Source organism: Phyllopteryx taeniolatus, chromosome 3 (genome assembly GCF_024500385.1).
Source record: "Phyllopteryx taeniolatus isolate TA_2022b chromosome 3, UOR_Ptae_1.2, whole genome shotgun sequence".
NCBI classification, from domain to species: Eukaryota; Metazoa; Chordata; class Actinopteri; order Syngnathiformes; family Syngnathidae; genus Phyllopteryx; species Phyllopteryx taeniolatus.
This window is the reverse complement of record NC_084504.1, coordinates 16,259,658-16,266,783: the sequence shown is the minus strand read 5'-3', so window position 1 is coordinate 16,266,783 and position 7,126 is coordinate 16,259,658.

The window sequence follows — 7,126 nt, the reverse complement described above, 5'->3', positions numbered from 1 at the left end:
GTGTATGGGGGGTGCCCTATGGAGAGGCCCGCAGACCATTCATCCCCACAGCACCAAGGTCGAAAGGTGCCCCAAGTTCACAGGCTCGGACCCTTTCTTATGCTAATAGACGTGCCCAAATCAGCTGCCTGCTCCGTGGCCAGACACAAGCACTTGCCTGAGAACTTTCCGCCAGTCGTCATTCCGCTGTTCGTCTTTGCACCCCCATCCCATACACAAACAATCCCCCTTGACACATTCCATGCACAATCCAGCATTTTTCTTCTCTATGCAGAAAAAGGGTGGGGCACTTGGGTGTCTGGGTTGGTTGTTCTTTGAAGACCTGCAGCTACATCTTCTTGTATGAATTATATACTGTAGTCAAAAATGGACAAATACTTTAAATTACAATTATAAGAATTATAAAAATTATAAGAATTATATATATATATAGATCAAAGAATATAAGAATTATAATAAAATTATAAGATTATTTTATAATCTTATATTGATACGGTATCAATATAATTAATGAATATACTGTTTGTCTACTTAATATAATTTGTGTAGTGTAAATGAAATGTAATTATTTACATAGAACTAATTTAAGGAATAAAAAATAGGAGAAAATGATGTTTTATTTATTTTCTATTTTTTTTTGCAAGAGTATAAGAACGGCAGGTTATTAGGCCGGTGGATCCTTTTAGGACATGCAACTACATCTTGTATAAAATATAGGATCTCATCATGCCAGGAAAGAAATTAATAATAATATGTTTTGTGTTTATTTCATATTTATTTTAAACAATTCAAAAATGTATCTGAATTATTATTATTTTTTTTTAGAAAATACTTGTGCATAATGTGCATTATGATATTGTAATGTTATTAAGAATCATAAAATGGAAATAATTTTGAACCATAATATAATGTTGTCATTACATTCCCAACTGATTTTAAGCCGCTGATGGTATAGTGGTTCACTCGCTAAACTCCCACTTCCCCCTCAGTGACCGTGCGAATGTGAATGTAAATAGTTGTGTGTCTCCACCCTGTGATTGACTTGCTAGCCTGCCTTTCACTCGATGTCGGCTGGGATATGCACCAGCTCCCCGCAACCCTGAACAGGATAACCCAAATACAAAATGGAGGAAGTCTTTATAATAGCATAAATTGTACAGCAAAATATCATCCAGAAAAATCCACACACATAATGTTTCTATTGCTTCATCTCAAGGGAGGGACAATCAATACACATCAGCGGGCGTGTTGATAAGACATGTACTAGAGGTCAAGGGTCAAATTCTGGTCAAACACCCTTGACCAGAGGTCAAAGTCTTTAACTTGAGTGTGCCTTTCGTTCATCGTCTCTAGCAATACACAGATAAAGAAAATATCAGTACACCATATTGCCAAAACAAAATGACAGAATGCTATGAAAATTGGAAATTATTTTATTTGTATTCCTTAATTTGTTTTTGTTTGGAGTGAGAAAGTATTCCAAGTGTTCATGCACATATTGTACTGTATGCATACACAGAATGACCTCTACTGACATTAGCATTGACTGCAAAATCAGCTGCACAGCGCCACCATTTTATAATTAACACTAATACAAACAAAAAAAATGATATAATGGTAATTACATGCAATATAATTTTGTACCCCTGTCTGGATGACACACTGTGGACAGCCCTGTCGTCCGGAGTTGTAGGCATCACTGAATAACACTCATTCACTTCCCCTCCAAAAAAAAAAAAATAAAAAAAAATTCCCATCAATGCAAATGAGAACCTGAGAAGCCTCATTTGACTCTCTGAAAATCAAGAAAAAAAATAATCACAGGTTGTGTTTGTCACACATGGCAACAGATGCTCCATATTAGCACAGCACAGTCAGTCACATCCTCGGAGTTTTAGTCTGCAGTCGCTGAAGCGTCTTCACGCTCACGCCGCCACAAGAGAAAATAAGTGGCGCTTCTAATTCTGCTAGCATAATTGCCTGAGTATAATGAGCTTCTCTCTCTCTCCCCCTGTCTAGCTCAGCCTTTATTTCTCACACACACACACACACACACTCTCACTGTATCCCATTTGCAATATAAATCAGTCTTGATATGAATAGGGAAAATAAGCATTCATATATCATGACGTGGGTTCATGTTGGATAAAGTGCAGCACGTTCAATAAATCATCTATACATTAAAATGACTAAACTGACAAAAATTAACATGCAAACTAATCTTTTGATATCGTGGCTTTGCAAACAGTAACACTGACAAATGGGAAGCTGATGCAATGTCATGCGCGCACATTGAGCATCCTACTATACATGTTAGATGGGTAGCACAAAATGAAAATGTTTCTGCATGTAAGAATGATATATTGGAGTAGTCGTGTGTTTAAATACTGTATGGTAGGCCTGAGATATTCTAATGAGATCCTATTTGTTGCTAAATGTGAATGATAATACCCAAAATATTTCAAGGGAAGTATCATCTTATGTTTTAAAGTAGAAATTACTGACATTTTATTATTTTTGTTTTGTCACATTCATAATGTCAGTTAGACAAGAGTGTAAATGCCATTTAGCACGCTACAGAATGAAACGTTAGCTTTTTTTTTTACATTGTATGAAAGATATTCATTCTATTTTTGTCATAAAAACTATAACCAGTTCCAAGTTGTGATGTCTTATCATTTAGTAGATCCCACTATAAAAGGTCAGCACTAACAGAATACAGTGGATATAAAAAGCCGAAACAACTCTGTTCAAATGCCCAGTTTTTGTGATGGATAAAATAAGACCAAGATAAATCATTTCAAAACTTTCGCCACCATTGATGTGACCTTTAACCTCTACAACTCAATTGAAAAAAAAAACATTTTTAAAGGGGGGGGGGGGAATACATAACTGTGTGTATTTTGCACACACCCTTTAATTATGGATGTATCAATCTTCAGATTTAACAATCACATTCAGACTCTTGTTAAATGGGAATCAGTAGACACCTGCCACCATTTAGAGTGCCTCTGATTAACCCTAAATAAAGTTCAGATGTTCTAGTGGGCTTTTCCTGACATGTTTGCTCTGTAGCAGAAGCCTGAAGGTTTGCGCTAACACTGACTGTTTTTTCAAACTGTTCTGAATTCCTTCCAACTTGTCTTGGGCCCCCATTGTGGCTGAAGAAAATGAGCCCCAAAGCATGACGGTGCCAACACCACTATACGTCACTATAGGTATGGTGTTTCTGAGCAGCATTGGGTTTGTGCCAAACAGTCTTTTGGAATTATGGCCAAAAGGTTCAACCTTGGTTTCATGGGACAATAAAACAATCTCATAAACATACAGTATGTAGTAAAATGATTTATCTTGTTCTCATTTTTTTACATCACAAAAACCTAGCCTTTGAACAGGGATGTGTAAACTTTTTACATCCACTGCACATGTCCTAGCAGCCCTGAAGTATCCGACCACAAACAAAGTTGCAAAGTAGTTGTCATTCTGCCTGCAGTGGGTTTCTCTTTGGCTGCATCGTGGTCGTCGTGTTCCACCAGGATTTGTTGTTCCATCGGCCTAAAGCTGTCAAAGCCCAAATGCAGGCTAAATGAGCAGACCCACTCATGAATGCTCTTGTTTAATTACACTCCCTGATGGGAAAACCACTGAGGGAGAAGCGGAAGCAAGGGCAGGGAAGAAAGAAAGAAAAAAAAGCTCAGAGGTTTGTTTATGACTTCATTAGGCACATATTCAAAAATAATGACAGTCATGAGCTGGATAAAAAAAAATCAATAATAATAATAATATTTATATATAACGTTCTGTTTTGATTGACACTGTCTGCGGTATAACATGTTTCGTATTGTGGTTGTACTTTATAGTGGATCACCGACAATATTACAAGCATCTGTGTTCAACTATGATGCAGTACAATTATACACTGCTACAATTGGCATGCCCAAAAATAAACATATTGTAAAATTAATACCTTTCTTCTCTGGCATTGTCTATCCAAACTGAACATTATTATCATCATACAGATTGATGCACAAATGAGAAATTGAAGTGGACTGAATGACATCCCTGTGCAGGTGTGCTGTATGTAATGAATGTGCCTGGTGAGTGTATATGTAATTTATTGTAATAGCTTTGTTGCTTCATGCCACAATATAAAAAGAGTTTCAAACATGCTTCACTGTAATTTACAGACTGCATTATGAATTTTAGGGAGTGAGAGAAATGTATCCACTTCCTTTCATAACTAATGGAACAAAAAATTAATTCCTGTGAATTCGTTCCCAATTTTCACACAGTGAATTCATAGTTTTTTTCCTGTCATCCCAACATCTATTTTAAATGCCACAATCCCCAATTCAAGTAAAAAGCTTTTTTGCCTTATGTAAAGGGGGCCGTATGCTACATATAAATTATTCAGCGGTATTTGCATTTGCATTGTAATTTGCATTCTTGTACAGTAGATTACGCAGACCCTCAAAATGAGGCGCCACACCAAAGAGAATTACATTCATGACCATGTTCCGTCCTGCTGCTGAGGAGTCGACTTTTTGTTCTCGTTTCTTCCTGCGCTTGGAGCGAGTATACTGCTGAGATCAGTGACAAATATTTCAAACTGCTGTGTGATTAATAAAAGAAGGAAACCACGTGTAATGCTCCCCCACAAAAAAGCATTGCCATAAAAAATGAATGATGACATTTAACAGTGAGTCTATTTGATTGACTAGGCTGAGATTTTCAATATAATATTCTCAACAACTTTATTTATATTGTAAGACGTGTGAGCCAAAAGCAGCAGCAGGCATCGAGGAGATGTCATATGGAAACACTCAGAAGGAGTATGGAAGTCTCAGAGATACGCTGAAGATTCTGGCTATTATGTTTCATCGAAAAATAACGAGGCTGACTAAAAAGATGAGAAGAAGAGAAGTATGCAAACTCCAGAGAGTCACATTCAAATAGTAACAGTGATGGTGCCGAGTGTGATAAGGAAGACGAGCAGCAGAATGTACAGTAGGAAGACAGCTCACTTTAATTATAAATAATAAGGAAATCAGGGTGGAAGGTATGGAATAACCAAAATAATCAAATGAAGACAGGTTTCCAGTCTCATCAGGGAACCATTGGAAAACTGCATTTACCGTAGATTTTGAAAAAGAAAAAAATAAAATAAATATATATATATATATATATATATATATATATATATATATATATATATTCATGTTACACGATTGGACTGAAGAAAAAAAAGATCCTAGTTGTGAATGACTGACAAACGCAATAAGATCACTTCTGATTCTAATGCTTTATGCATTGTGTTGTGATAATGACAAAATGACAGAATTCTCAGTATAAGCATTACCCATGTGTCTTTGGTGTTTTGTGAAGGAAAACGTCAAATTTGATGCCCTCTGCAAGTTACAAGACTCCAATTAACTTACAACACCAATTCCAATGAAGTTGGGTTAAACATAAATAAAAACAGAATACAATGATTTGCAAATCATGTTCAGCCTTTATTTAATTGAATACACTACAAAGACAAGATATTTAATGTTCAAACTGATAAACTTTATTGTTTTTAGGAAATAATCATTAACTTAGAATTTTATGGCTGCAGCACATTCCAAAAAAGCTGGGACAGGTGGCAAAAAAGACTGAGAAAGATGAGGAACGCTCATCAAACACCAGTTTGGAACATCCCACAGGTGAACAGGCTAATTTGGAACAAGTGGGTTCCATGATTATGTATAAAAGGAGCTTCACTGAATTGCTCAGTCATTCACAAGCAAAGATGGGGCGAGGTTCACCTCTTTGTAAACAAGTGTGTGAGAAAATAGTCGAACAGTTTAAGGATAATGTTCCTCAACGTACAATTGCAAGGAATTTAGGGATTTTATCATATACGGTCCATAATATCATCAAAACTTTCAGAGAATCTGGAGAAATCACTGCATGTAAGCGGCAAGGGCGAAAAGCAACATTGAATGCCCGTGACCTTCGATCCCTCAGGCGGCACTGCATCAAAAACTGACATCAATGTGTAAAGGATATCACCACATGGGCCCAGGAACACTTCAGAAAACCAATGTCAGGAAATACACTTTGACGCTACATCCGTAAGTGCAACTTGAAACTCTAATATGCAAAGCAAAAGCCATTTATCTACAACACCCAGAAACGCCGCCGGCTTCTCTGGGCCCAAGCTCATCTAAGATGGACTGATGCAAAGTGAAAAAGTGTTCTGCGGTCCGACGAGTCCACATTTCAAATTGTTTTGGGAAATTGTGGATGTCGTGTCCTCCGGGCCAAAGAGGAAAGGAACCATCCGGACTGTTATGGACGCAAAGTTCAAAAGCCAACATCTGTGATGGTATGAGGCTGTGTTAGTGCCAATGGCATGGGTAAGTTACATATCTGTGAAGGCACCATTAATGCTGAAAGGGACATACAGGTTTTGTAGAAACATATGCTGCCATCCAAGCAACATCTTTTTCATGGACGCCCCTGCTTATTTCAGCCAGACAATGCCAAACCACATTTTGCACGTGTTATAACAGCGTGGCTTCGTAGTAAAAGAGTGTGGATACTAGACTGGCCTGCCTGCAGTCCAGACCTGTCTCCCATTGAAAATCTGTGGCGCATTATGAAGCGTAAAACCCCGGACGGTTGAACAGCTGAAGGTGTACATCAAGCAAGAATGGGAAAGAATTCCACCTACAAAGCTCCAACAATTAGTGTCCTCAGTTCCCAAACGTTTATTGAATGTTGTTAAAAGAAAAGGTGATGTAACACAGTGGTAAACATGACCCTGTCCCAGCTTTTTTGGAACGTGTTGCAGCCATAAAATTCTAAGTTAATGATTATTTGCTAAACACAATAAAGTTTAACAGTTTGAACATTAAATATATTGTCTTTGTAGTGTATTCAATTGAATATAGGTCAAACATGATTTGCAAATCATTGTATTCTGTTTTTATTTATGTTTAACACAATGTCCCAACTTCATTGGAATTGGGGTTGTAATTTATAGACCACTTCAGAAAAAAACCCTACCACAGCTAAAACAAAGTGTTGTACATGAATACAATTCGAACATAAAACGCAATAAAAAAGGTCGTATATATAT